The sequence below is a fragment of the Spermophilus citellus genome (genome assembly GCF_964194105.1).
Source record: "Spermophilus citellus genome assembly, chromosome: 5".
Lineage (NCBI taxonomy): Eukaryota > Metazoa > Chordata > Mammalia > Rodentia > Sciuridae > Spermophilus > Spermophilus citellus.
This window is the reverse complement of record NC_138186.1, coordinates 125466771-125481375: the sequence shown is the minus strand read 5'-3', so window position 1 is coordinate 125481375 and position 14605 is coordinate 125466771. Positions and strand designations below refer to the sequence as shown.

The window sequence follows — 14605 nt, the reverse complement described above, 5'->3', positions numbered from 1 at the left end:
AAAATTGTGGATGTGTAACCGACATGATTCTGCAATCTGCATTTGGGGTAAAATTGGGGGTTCATAACCCACTTCAATCTAATGTATGAAATATGATATGTCAAGAGCTTTGTAATGTTGTGAACAACCAATAAAAAAAATAAAAATTAAAAAAAAACACTCTTCAGTTTGTACATTTGCCCACCCTTAATCCCCCCAACTGTAGAGGGCATCCCTGTTGGAGATTTAATATTGTCAATAGTGACAAATCCATTTGTGTAAAGAGGCTTGGGGAAACTGAGGCTGGGCTTCCTGTTCCTTCCTAGTTTTGTTTTCCCTATCTACTCTTACCTGTCAATCGTGCCAGGGTAGGCAATTTAGCCACTTGCTTTGAGAATTTATATATGAAACTGTAATATAACACCAGGCTATAGGATTGTTGCACTTTCTAGAAACTCAATGTATGGAAATAATACTTAAAGAAATAAGTATGAATTATTATTCATAGTACAAAATGATATTTGTATTTGCAAGAAATACTCTAGTTTATTTCCTAATGTGGTAAGAAAACTAATCAGGGCTGAGGATATAGCCCAGTTGGTAGAATGCATGCTTTACATGCACAAGGCCCTTGGTTCAATCCCCAGCACCACAAAAAGACAAATCATTTACAAAAATGTACTTGAAAATATTCTTTCAGGAGCATGTTCACTGCAGTCAGGGCAGTACATCTGTACCACAGGAGAAATTTTCCTGCATTTGTATATCAAGCAATAGCATTCCAGAGCTGTAAGGTGTTTTTAGCCCCTGGTACTATGAAAACATGATTCCAAGTAGGATATTGCCACACTCGCTGGTACAATTACCCCTAATACTTTTACTCTAAAATAGAGTGGGTTGGAAGAATTTTGTTCATACCTAGGAGTAACCTCATTAGTTTTTACAAGATTTCACCTCTGTTGACCGGCAAATGGTCTCACCTGAGCTAACAGGGTAATCAATCAGTGCCAAAGCTAATTGGAATGTGGGTTTCCTAGCTTTCACCTTTGTCTCAAGCAAGTTCTTTCAGCAGGATCACTTGGCAAGCAACTATAAAATTCATCTCTCCTCTGAAATTTTCACTCCAAAAGTGAGAGTATGTGAGAGGATGAGAGGATGGGATGGTTAGGCAAACTGTACCTTCTTTATTTTTTTTTTCTTAAATTAAATGGATGGGAAATAACACATGAAGTAGAAAATGTCTAAGTAAAAGGAGCTGGTACTTATTGAGTACCTACTATGTACTAGAGGCATTGCCAAGAGAATGATACCTAGTGTGGCTGATTATCATGAATATCTAACAAGCCTGGGAGTGTTGGAAAAGCAGTGTGGGTACTCTTGAGGGGTCAGTTTCTAGGAAGAACACAAGAACTTCAATGGAGAGGGTGTTAGAGTGTATTAGGAGCTAGTAGTAGGATAAAAACAATAGAATGCATCATTAGTGGTTGCCTTACTTTTGTTATCAGGCTGGTGGAGAAACATGGAATATCAGACACAATATTTTGTTTGCATACCATGATTACATCAGGGGAGAAGGATTTTTATTCTCAATTATAGGTAGGAAAAATTGATGCTGAGAGAGAGGGGGGAGGACATGTAAGGGCATCTCACTTTTTTAAAATAACATGTGTGCACATCATTGGAGCCTAAAATCACCAGTGGCCTGCTTTATTGTCAGATTCATGTTGTCAATGAAACCTAGATTTATGGATCCTGCTTAAATGTCACCTCTGGAGTCTTCCTGTCATGCACTCTTCCTCTGTAATCCAGGACATTTTGTGTATAGCTCAATTTCACTCCACTTCACACTTAATTATAATTTGTTTACAGATCTGTGTTCCAGAAAAATTGGAATAAAACTTTGGGAAATTTAATTTCCTCCTTAAATCATGCCTTGGACAGTTATTTACCTATAACACAACCATGAGAGGAATGGGGGGGGGACATATTCTTTATAGAACTGAGAGGCTGCTGATCAGTTTTAAAATACCAAGTTGACTTTCTAGACTTCTTTAGCAAGGAAGGGTCTAGAAAATCAGGATCACAGAGAGAGAAGAGATTTTTCTGCAATTCTCCCTGCAGCCTATCAAAAACCAATTGTCAACTACATGGGAGTTTCTTCCAGAATATGGAAGGTTGCCACTTCCTCCATCTGGGTTGAGCCAGAATACCTGGTCACCTCTGGAAAGAGGAGGATGGGAGACAAGAAGTCCATGCCAAAAAAGAGTGAGGGAATCACTCATTCCTCCCACCTGTGCAATGCTGGAGAAGCAAAGGAAACCTACTGAGGAGAAACAAGCTTTGAATCCTATGTGCCCAGAGGTGCCCTTTCTGAACTGAAGTCACAGAGGAGAAAGAATGTTAGATAGTTTGAGGGGAAACTGAAAGCAAAGTGTTGGTTCCCTTTAAGACAGCCCAAAACCAACCTGAAGAGGCTACATCAGAGAACAAACAAAGGTGAAGTGTGGTTAGCAAGATACCATTGCTCCTAGAATTCTCCCAGCTCCTGTGGGGATGGAAGATGTTCAAAAGTCCAAGTTCTGCAAAGAGGGGCAGGCTGGTTTACCTGAGGTGGGTGGGGGGGGGTGAATGTTGCAGGAACCACTCAGACTGGATACCAAATGCATTCTCAGCCAGATATTTGGAATACTACAATATCACAAGAATCAAGATGTAGGGGGCAGGGGTGCAGTCAGTAAGGAGAGGGGCAGTTTCTGGGGTGGAGGGAACAACAGATGACAGCAGAATCCAGACACAAAACTGAGCAGCAGCTCCATATCCAATTCAGAAAGTGCACACCCAGCTACACGTCAGCTGTCCCACAGTGGACATTAGACCAACACGAGGCCGCAGGTCCCACAGAGCCCCTTGAGACTCTTGTGCCATTTAAGAAATTAGTGTAGTGGGTGGGAAGGCTGAGAGATTGAGCATTTGTCCAGCAGTAACTGAACTACCCCCGGAAAGTTTTTAAACTGAGATTGGCCAGTTTTATATTTAATTAATCTTTTTCTCTTCATCCATTGTTACTTGGCCAGCTAGAGAATATTTGGGGGAAGGTTCGCTATGATGATTAAATCAATTATAAGATATAAAGAAGGTGTAAATGCTTTGGATATCTAAGTGTACCACAAATGAGTAGGCATCCAAGCTATGCCTACCACACTTGAGCTTCTTGTATGCTTGGATAGATTTTTTTCTTCATCAGTAAATCCCAAGAACATGGTAGGATACTTAAAATGTGTTTAGTGTTCCATGTCTATATCCTATGTAAATAAATGAACACCACTGTGGTGGTCACTGGTGTTTCGTGGCCCAGTGGCTGGGCTTTAGAAATTCATCATTTCCTTCATTAGCTTATTTATTGAAATATTTGATACATTTTAATGTGTCATATACATGATGTTGTGAAGAAAACAAAAATGCATTTTAAAAAAAATTTATTCAGACACCAGGAGTTCATTTAGTGCATGTTGTAGATCAAGTCCACTGGTCTCACTTCCAAAGACCTTCAAGGAGGAGAGGAAATATGTAAACCAAATACTATCATATGCTGTAGAAAGTGACAGTTACCACAAGCAAAGTGAAGATGGAGAGATGAATAAAGAATCCAGACAGGATCAAATGTTTTCCTATCTTGCAAGCGTGGATGCACAGAGTGAAGTGGAAGAGAGAAAACTACTCCCCTTCTCTTGCATCCCATGGCTTTACTGATGGTACCTGGGGACTAGTCAATGAGATAAAATATGGAAGCGGCCTCTATAGATGAAGGTTCTATAGAATATTTAAAGACAGAAATAGGGGAAGGCATAGTAATGGAACTGCAGAGAGAATGAAGAGAGTTTAGTGTATTCCTCTGAAGGTAGGCAGGGAGTTATTAGTGCAAACATCTGACAGAAAACTTGCAGCACCCAATCAAATATTTAGATTTGAGCTGATGTATTTAACATATTTTCACAAACATGGGAATAGGATATCTGGACTGAAGAAATCTGAAAGTTATTCAGATAATCATATTCCCTTTGGGGGCAAGAACTTTGCCCAGTTTTAAGAGCCTTACCTTTAAATGTACTTTGAAAATATCTCTTGAATAGTCATTAAAATTCATAGTGTTTCATCAGGGACAAGTAAAAACAGCAAAAATAAAGAAAAAAATACAGCTTAAAAAGTGGAGTTCATGTTCATAAACTCAAGCCCGTGGGTCCTGTTTTCTAATATATATATGCTTTCTCTTTGGGCTCTTCCATGCAGGTGGAAATTCAAATTGCCTACAGATGAAAAATTAGTTCAGTGACTTTCATGAGTCATAACACTTTCACAGTGGGCCACCATTATGTGCATCACAGGTAGGAAGTTCATTTCTCCTGTGTCTCTATGGAACTTCAGCATTCTTTCATCATTGTGCTAACCATATTGTATTCTGTGAATGTAGCCATCTGTCATCCCATGGCAGGATTCAATAGTTGGGTTCCCTCCATCTAGCTGGGACACTTGTTAATCAGTAATGGAATTTCTATTCATATGGTTTCAACTTTAGATTCCAGAGACACACAAGAAGGTATATGCTCCCTGGCCTTTCTCGGCCATTGATATGATTTAATTATTAGCCTACTAAAAATCCATATAGACAAGACCCAGAAAAACCTGAGCATTTTGGAAAGCAAAAAGACAAACTGGGGTATGTATGTTTTTCCATGCTGTGTGGAATCAGTCTCCGAAATGAATGTCACCTTGCAAACTAGGGAGGCTGGAATTTGTTCTGTGTATACTTCTTCTTACTAAAGTCAGGGAAGTGGGGCAGAACGAAAAAAAATCAGGGCTGAAAGGAATATTCTCTTGTTCTCTGCTGCTGATGGAAATTGCTTAAAGAATGTGAAAAGCTCTGACATGCACATAATGCAGGAGGAAATTTGGTGCCACAGGTATACACCTCTCACAGTTAGCAAGTGTACTAGAAACTGGTTCACTGTGAGTTAATTTTAATTATCGAACTATCATATTTGAAGAGAACTGCTTTCTTCTTTTTTTCACAGCAGCACTAGTTTAATCTGTTTGTATTTCAGTAATACATGGCTGAAAAAAGATGCACAATCTCTGGCATTTCTACCAAAATAGTTCATATTGCAGTTATAAAAATAGCATAGCAGTTAAAGTATATCCAAATGTCATTGTTAATCTGTCTCACAGCCACAGCCAAAACCTATTCATTCTCTACAGGTAAGAGTTAAAAACCCACAAAAGTGTCTTTAAAATAAGATCCTTATAAATTCAACATGATGTTACTTTCTCTCTTTATATTTTCTAATAAATAAAACAGTTGGGTTTCTTCAATGTCTCTCTTTCATCGCATTTTTTCCCACATAGAAGTTATCTTTTTTTTTTGTTGGTTTTTTTTTTAACCACTTTTAACTTTCTTTAACCTCTGATTATAAAGGGAAAGTTAAATTTTTTCCTCAAAAAGATATTCAAAGTTACTGGTCATTAGAGAAATAATTAAAACTGCAAAGAAATATTGCTCCCACTACTTAGAATTGATACAATATATAAAATAATAATACTAAGTGCTTTTGAGGATGGAGAATAACTAGATTCCTCATACACTGCTGACAGGAATGGTACAGTCACAATGGAAATTCCTTTTGACAGTTTCTAAAACAAAATATGCACTTACCATATGCCCCAGCAAATGTACTTTTGAACATTTATCCCAGAGAATTAAATACTTTTGTTGATACAAAAATGTACACACAAATATTCATTGAACCTAAATTTGTAAAAGTCTAAAGCAGGTTTATATCTAATGTTTAATCTGTTTCTGTTTCTCATTTGCTTAGCTACTCTCCAAATGAGATTTGTCCATTTGTGACTCTGGGGTTTGGTTTTGAGTTCTTCTGTAGGCAGTAATTCTTTACATATTTTATGTAGTGCTGGATTAGTAGTCATTAATTCTTTTATTTTCTGCTTGTATTGGAAGGATAGTTTTGTTGAATATAGCAATCTTAGCCCTCCTGGATGTTAGAATTTGTAATGAGAAATCAGAATAAAGTCTGATTTGCTTGCCTCTCAACGTGACCTGATATTTTTCTCTTGAGGGTTTTGAAAGTCTATCCTTGTTCTGCATGTTAGGCATTTAAATTACAATGTATCATGGAGAGGGTTTTTTTTTGATCATGTTTATTTGGGGTTCTGAATACATCCTATATCTGAGAACTATAGAATATTGGAAAAGAAATTGAACAAGATCTCAGAAAAATGGAAAGACCTCCTGTGTTCATGGATAGGCAGAATTAATAGTGTTAAAATAAGCCATATTATCAGGAGATATATGCAGATTCAATGCAATCCCCAACAAAACACCAATGACATTTTCCTAGAACTAAAAAAAAGTCCTAAAATTCATTTGAAAGAATAAAAGACCCAGGATAACTAAAGCAATTCTAAGCCAAAAAAGCAATGCTGGTGGTATCACAATACTTGATCTTAAAATATACTACAGAGCTACAGTAACAAACAGTGCATGGTGCTGGCATTAAAACAGACACATAGTCCAATGATAGAGAATAGAAGACACAGCAGATCTGCCTCCACCGACCAGCAGACACCTGCCAGAGCTCAGGCACCAGCGCAGATCTACCTCCGCCAACCTGCACAGGAGCCCAGGCTCAGGGTAGGCCCCAGTCAATCCTGCTACCTACAGACCCCCATCGGAGCTCAGGCCCAGCCCAGGACCACCTTCAATGACCTGCATGGGAGCCCAGGCTCAGGATAGGCACAGGTCTGGATCCCCTCCACCACCAACTGGGAGCCCAGGCCTACCCACTTTCATTTTGGGTCACTGCAACCATCGCCATAACCTTCCCCATGCAGTAACCTCTACCTTGCAACAACAGACTGGGCCTAGAAGCAGCTGCATCTAGAAGCAGTCATCCAAAAGCCAGTGTAAGTTCCACCCTTTCAGCACCATCTCTGAAAAACACTGCATCCATCTTGGGGCACTTCCACTGCTATCTCAAGTTACCTCCACTACTGCTGCTACCACCTATAACTGCAGTAGCATCAATCACAGGACACCAGCAGTGTCTGGAAGCCCAACACCAAGGTGAGGTGCAGATAATCAGCACAGATACTATAAGATAATAGGGTAGAAACTGTAATACCTCAGATCTACACTGCAAGAAAGGAAGACATATAGACAATATGAAAAAACAAGGAAGGAAAGTGCCCCAAACAAACCAGGATACTACAATAACAGAACCCAGAACCCATGGACAGTGCGGCTGATGAAATATCAGAGAAGGAGTTCAGGATGTTCATAATTAAAATTATCTGTGAATTAAAGAATGACATAAATGAGCAAATACAGGCAAAAACTGATCACTCAACAAAGATATAGGACAGCAAATACAGGCAACCATTGATGACATCAATAAAGAGATAAGGGAGCAAATATAGGTAGCAAAAGTTTACTTCAAGAAAGAGATAGAGATTCTGAAAAAAAAAAAAACCAATGAGAAATCCTTGAAATGAATAAAACAATAAGCCAAATAAAAAACTCAATAGAAAGTATCACAAATAGGTGACTTGGAAGAGAGAACATCAAGTAATGAAGACAAAGTATACAATAAGGAAAATAAAGTTGCCCACATAGTGAAGATGGTAAGAAACCATGAACAGAACGTCCATGAATTATGAGATAGAATCAAAAGACAAAATCTAAGATTTATAAGGACAGAGGAAGTCACAGAATTTCAAACCAAAGGAATGCACAATCTTTTCAATGAGATAATATCAGAAAATTTCCCAAACATGAAGAATGAATTGGAAAATCAAATAGGCTTATAGGACACCAAATGTATAAAATTACAACAGTTCTACACCAAGGCACATTATAATAAAAATGCCTAGCATACAGAATAAGGATAGAATCTTAAAGGCTACAGGAGAGAGGAATCAGATCACATATAGGGGGAGACCAGTTCATATCTCAACAGATTTTTCAACCCAGACCCTAAAAGCCAGGAGATCATAGAACAACATATACCAAGCTCTGAAAGAAAGTGGATGCCAACCAAGAATCATGTCCAGCAAAAGTAAGCTTTAGATTTGATGAAAAAATAAAAACCTTCCATGATAAACAAAAGTTAAAAGAATTTACAACTAGAGAGCCTATACTACAAAATATCCTTGGCAAAATTTTCCATGAAGAGGAAATGAAAAAAAAATGATGAAAACTGGCAGAGGGAGGTATTACACTAAAGGAAAAAACTAATCAAAGAAGAAAGCAAAGCAAGTCAAAACCCCAAAATAAACACAAAAGCCTAGAAATACAAATCATGTCTCAATAATAACCCTGACTATTAATGGCCTAAACTCACCAATCAAAAGACATAGGTTGGCAGATTGGCTTTATTTTTATTTTTATTTTTTTAAAAAGACCCAACAATATGCTGCCTCCAAGAGATTCATCTCATAGGAAAAGACATCCACAGACTGAAGGTGAAGGGTTGAAAAAAATTATACCACTCACATGGATCATGGAAGCAAGCAGGAGCTTCCATCCTCATATCAAATAAAGTAGACTTTAAGCTAAAGTTAATCAAAAGGGATAAAGAATGACACTTCATACTGTTCAAGGGAACCATACACCAAGGCATAACAATTATAAATAAATATTTACCTGAAAATGGAGCAACTACATTCATCAAACAAACTCTTCTCAAGTTCAAGAGTCAAACAGACCACAACACAATAATTCTGGGATAGATCTTCCAAACAAACAAACTATAGAACTAATAATATAATCAATAACTTAGACTTAACTGACATATACAGAATACTCATCCTTCAATGAGTGAACACATTTTTTTTTTCTCAGAAGCACATGGATCCTTCTCTTAAAAAAGACCATGTATTATGCCACAAAGCAACCTTTGAAAATAAAAAAAAAAATAGAAATACTATCCTGCATTCTATCAGATCATAATGGATTGAAATTAGAAATCAATTATTAAGTAAAAAATAGAAAATACTCCAACATCTGGAGACTAAATAATATGCTACTGAATGAACAATGGGATGCAAAAGACATCAAGGAAGAGATTAAAAATTTTTAGAGGTAAGTAAGAACACTGATACAATGTATCAAAATCTCTGGGACATTATGAAGGCAGTACTAAATGGAAACCTCATTACATGGAGTTCATTTCTTAGAAGAAGAAAAAGTAAAAAAAATAATTGCCTTGACATTACATTTCAAAGTCCTACAAAAAGAAGAAAAAATCTATACCAAAAGCAATAGGAGACAGGAAATAACTAAAACCAGAGCTGAAATCAATGAAATTGAAACAAAAGAAACAATTGAAAAAATTGACAAAGCAAAAAGTTGGTTCTTTGAAAAAAATAAATAAAGTTGACAAATCCCTAGCCATACTAATGAAGAAAAGGAGAGCAAAAACTCAAATTACTAACACACATGATGAAAAAGGAAATATCATGACAGACACTATAGAAATACAGAAGATAATTAGAAATTATTTTGAAAACTTATACTCCAATAAAATACAAAATATCAAAGGCAATGACAAATTTCTAGAGTCATATGATTTGCCCAAATTGGATCAGGATGATATACACAATTTAAACATATAAATTTTAAATGACAAAATAGAAGACACCATCAGAAGCCTACCAACCAAGAAAAGCCAAGGACTGGATGGATATACAGCTGAGTTCTACAAGACCTTTAAAGAAGAACTAATACCAATACTCTTCAATTTATTTCAGAGAATAGAAAAAGAGGGAGCACTTCCAAACTCATTCTATGAGGCCAATATCACCTTGATTCCAAAGAAAGAAAACCTCAAACCAATATTTCTGAACATAGATGCAAAAATTCTCGATAAAATTCTGGCAAATTGAATACAAAAACATATCAAAATGATAGTGCACCACGATCAGGTGGAATTCATCCCAGGGATGCAAGTTTGGTTCAACATATGGAACTCAATAAACGTAATTCATCACATCAATAGACTTAAAGATAAGAATCATACGATCATCTTAATAGATGCAGAAAAAGCATTCGACAAAATACAGTTCACCTTCATGTTCAAAACACTAGAAAAACTAGGAATAACGTATCTAAGGACATATATCAACATCATAAAGGCTATCTTTGCTAAGCCCCAGGCCAACATCATTCTAAATGGAGACAAATTGAAAGCATTCCCCTAAAAACTGGAACAAGACAGGGATGCCCTCTTTCACCACTTGTATTTAACATAGTTCTTGAAATACTGGCCATAGCAATTAGACAGATAAAAGAAATTAAAGGGGCATAGATAGGAAAATAAGGAGTCAAATTAGCACTATGTGCCGATGATATGATTCTATACGTACAAGACCCCAAAAATCCCACCAGAAAACTTCTAGAACTAGTAAACGAATTCAACAATGTAGCAGGATATAAAACCAACACCCATAAAGCAAAGGCATTTCTGTACATCAGTGACAAATCCTTTGAAAGGGAAATGAGGAAAACTACCCAATTTACAATAGCCTAAAACAATACAAAACAACAACAACAACAAAAAAAAAAAAAACCACACCAAAAAACCAAACAAACAAACAAACAAAAAAAAAAACACTTGGGAATCAACTTAACAAAAGAGGTGAAAGACCTCTGCAACAAAAACTACAGAACACTAAAGAAAGAAATTAAAGAAGACCTTAGAAGATGGAAAGATCTCCCTTGTTCTTGGATAGGCAGAATTAATATTGTCAAAATGACCATACTACCAAAAGCACTATACAGATTTAATGCAATTCTAATCAATTTCCCAATGACATTCCTCATAGAAATAGAAAAAGCAGTCATGAAATTCATCTGGAAAAACGAGAAACCCAGAATAGGTAAATCAATCTTTAGCAAGAAGAGTGAAGAAGGTGGCATCACTATTCCAGAACTTAAAACTATGCTATGGAGCAGTAGTAATAAAATGGCAAGGGCACTGGCACCAAAATAGACTAGTAGACCAATGGTACAAAGTAGAGGACACAGAGACAAACCCACATAACTACAGTTACCTTACATTAGACAAAGATTCCAAAAATATACATTGGAGAAAAGACAGTCTCTTTAACAAATGGTGCTGGGGAAACTGGAAATCCATATGCAACAAACAAAATGAAATTAAACCCCTATCTCTCACCATGTATAAAACTCAACTCAAAGTGGATCAAGGACCTTGGAATTGAACCAAAGACCTTTCACCTAATAGAAGAAAAAGTAGGCCCAAATCTCCATCATGTTGGATAAGGTCCCAGCTTTCTTAATAAGATTCCTATAGTGAAAGAATTAAAACTAAGAATCAATAAATGGGATGGATTCAAACTAAAAAGCTTCTTCTCAGCAGAAGAAACAATCAGTGAGGTGAATAGACAGACTACACATCAGATATAGCACTAATCTCTAGGGTATATAAAGAACTCAAAAACCTAACCTCCAAAAAACCCAATCAATAAATGGGCTAAGGAACTGAACACACACTTCCTAGAAGATGATACACAATCAATCAACAAATATATGAAAAAAATGTTCAACATCTCTAGCAATTAGAGAAACACAAATCAAAACTACTCAGATTTCATCTCATTCTAGTCAGAATGGCAGCTATTAAGAATACAAACAACAATAAGTGTTGGCAAGGATGTGGGGCAAAAGGCACACTCATACATTGCTGGTGGGACTGCAAATTGATGCAACCAATCTGGAAAACAATATGGAGGATTCTTTGGAAAACTTGGAATGGAACCACCATTTGACCTAGCTATCCCACTCCTCGGTCTATACCCAAAGGACTTTAAAACAGCATACTATAGGGACACAGCCACATCAATGTTTATTGCAGCACAATTCACAATAGCTAAACTGTGGAATCAATCTAGATGCACTTTAGTATGTGAATAGATAAAGAAACTGTGGTATATATACACAATGGGGTATTACTCAGCATTAAAAGAGAATAAAATCATGGCATTTGCAAGTAAATGAATGGAGTTGGAGGATATAATAAGTGAATTAAGCCAATCCCCAAAAATCCAAATGCTGAACATTTTCTCTCATATAAGGAGGCTGATACATAATGGGGTTGGGGTCGGGGAGCATGGGAGGAATGGATGAACTCTGGATAGGGCAAAGGGGAGAGAGAACAAGGGAGGGAGGGAGCATGGGGGAAAGATGGTGGAATGAGATGGACATCATTACCCTAAATATATATATGAAGACACGATTTGTGTCAATCTACTTTGTGTGCAACCAGAGATATGAAAAATTGTGCTCTGTATGTGTAATATGAATTGAAATGCATCCTGCTGTCATATATAACAAATTAAAATTAAAAAAAGAATAGAAGACACAGAGAAAAACCCACACAGATATAATCATCTGACACTTGACAAAGGTGCCAAAAACAAACATTGGAGAAAGGAGAGACATTAAAAAGCAAATGGTGAAAGGAAAACTGGTTATCCATATGTAGAAGAATGAGACTAAATTTTTATCTCTCACCCTGCACAAAAGTCTCAAAATGGATCAAAGATCTAGAATAGGAATTAGACCAGAAAGTATGCAAGTCATTGAAGAAAATGTAGGGTTGACACTACAAAATACAGTTACAGGCAATTACTTTCTCACCAGGACCCCTAAAGCTCAGGAAATAATGCCAAGAATTAATAAACAGAATTGAATGACATTAAAAAGCTTCTTCATAGTACATTAAAAAATTAAAAATGTGACAAAAACCCTCACAGAATAGGAGAAAATATTTGCTATCTACTCTTCTGACAGATGATTAATAGCCAGAACATTTACAGAATGCCCCCCCCCCAAAAAAAATCAATAATGTGGAGATGAACTAAACTGGGAAAAAAAAAAAAGAAATACAAATAGCCAAAAAAGATTAAAAAATTGTTCAACATTATTAGCAATTAGGGAAATGCAAATCCAAGCTTCACTGAAATTTCATCTTATTCTAGTTAGAATGGCACTCATCAAGAATATAAACAATAATAAATGCTGAAAAGGAAGTGAAGAAAAGGAATAACTTTTACACTGTTGGTTAATTAGTACAACCTCTACAGAAATCCATATGTGGGTTCCTCAAAAGGCTATGAATACAACTACCATATGATCCAGCTATATTATTCCTGGTTATCTATTCTAAAGTATTAATGTCAGCATACTGTACTGATACAGGCATACACATGCTCATTACAGCAAAATGCACAATAGTCAGCAACCAGCCCAGGAGTCCATCAATAGATGAATGGATAAAGCAAATGTGGTGTATATATACACAATGGAGTTTTATTCAGCCATAAAGAAAAATGAAATTATGTCATCGCAGGAAAAATGAATGGAACTTTAGAACATTATTTTAAGTGAAATAAGTCAAACTCAGAAATTCAAGGGTCATATGTTTTCTCTCACATGCGAAAGCTAGAGAGAAAAAAGGAAAAGAAAGGTGTGTGTGAGGGAGGAATATCATGAAAATTGAAGGGAGATGTGTAGAGTAGAGGAATGAGACTGGGAGGAGGAAAAAGGGGAGGGAAAGGGGAAATACGGGGGAGTGATATTGGCCAAGTTATATTGTTACATAGCGTGCATGTACAAGTATGAAACAACAAATACCACCATTACATGCAACTATAATGAACCAATAAAAATATGGAAATAAAATAAAAGTTAAAAAAAGCCTAAAGCTGGAAATAAAACAAATGCCCTCAATGGATGAATAGGCTAACAAACACTGGTATATTTATATTACAGAATACTACTCAGCACTAAAAAGGAGCAAACTTTGATAAAGGCAACAATTTAGATAGACTTATGTTCGATGAAAAAAGTCAATATCAAAAGGCTAAATATTTCAGAAGCGGAAGTGCTTGTCAGGGCCAGTTCTTGTAATGGTCTCTTCAACAGCAAGCAGAAAATCAGTTGACGAGAAAGACAGTGAGCTCAATTTTCACACATCTCTGCCTTTTCCCAAGAACAACAGGAAATGGCCAGACCCCAGAGGTAAAAGCCAACCGAGCCTTCATAGGCAGTGGCCACAGGATTGAAACGGGGCTTGGGAGAGACAGTCAGGACCCAGCCGTTGCATTGGTCACCGGGCAAAGCGAACGAAGGTCACCATTTGCATGGGATACCACCATGGCAGAGAACTGACGTCAAGGGCAGAGGAGATAACTTCATTGAAACCAGCGGCGACAGTGACTTCTTCCTTCCCTTCTAATATCTTTCCTCCCAAGCATCAAATAAATTTATAAGAGTAAACAGTAACTCAGCAGTCAAACAGAACAAGAAGTAACATGAGCAGCATAAAAAAGCAAGGAAGAAAAGGAGTACAAACAATGCAGGACAGCCTAAATATTCAGGAGGACCTAGAGTCATCAGAAAAATGGTCATATAAAGAACTCAAGGAACAACTTCAACAGATGGAATGGAACCTTAAAGAGGATACAAGACAGCAAATTCAAGCAGCGAAAGAACACATTGAGAATGAATTACATAAAGAGATAAAAGAAGAAG

General features: G+C 36.8%; 1 protein-coding gene across 1 annotated transcript in view; it reads right to left on the bottom strand.

Moving 5' to 3' along the window:
- Window positions 1-14605, bottom strand: part of SLC35F1 (solute carrier family 35 member F1) — a 432278-nt gene that overhangs the window by 87453 nt on the left and 330220 nt on the right. The gene's annotated exons all lie outside the window — the stretch shown is intronic.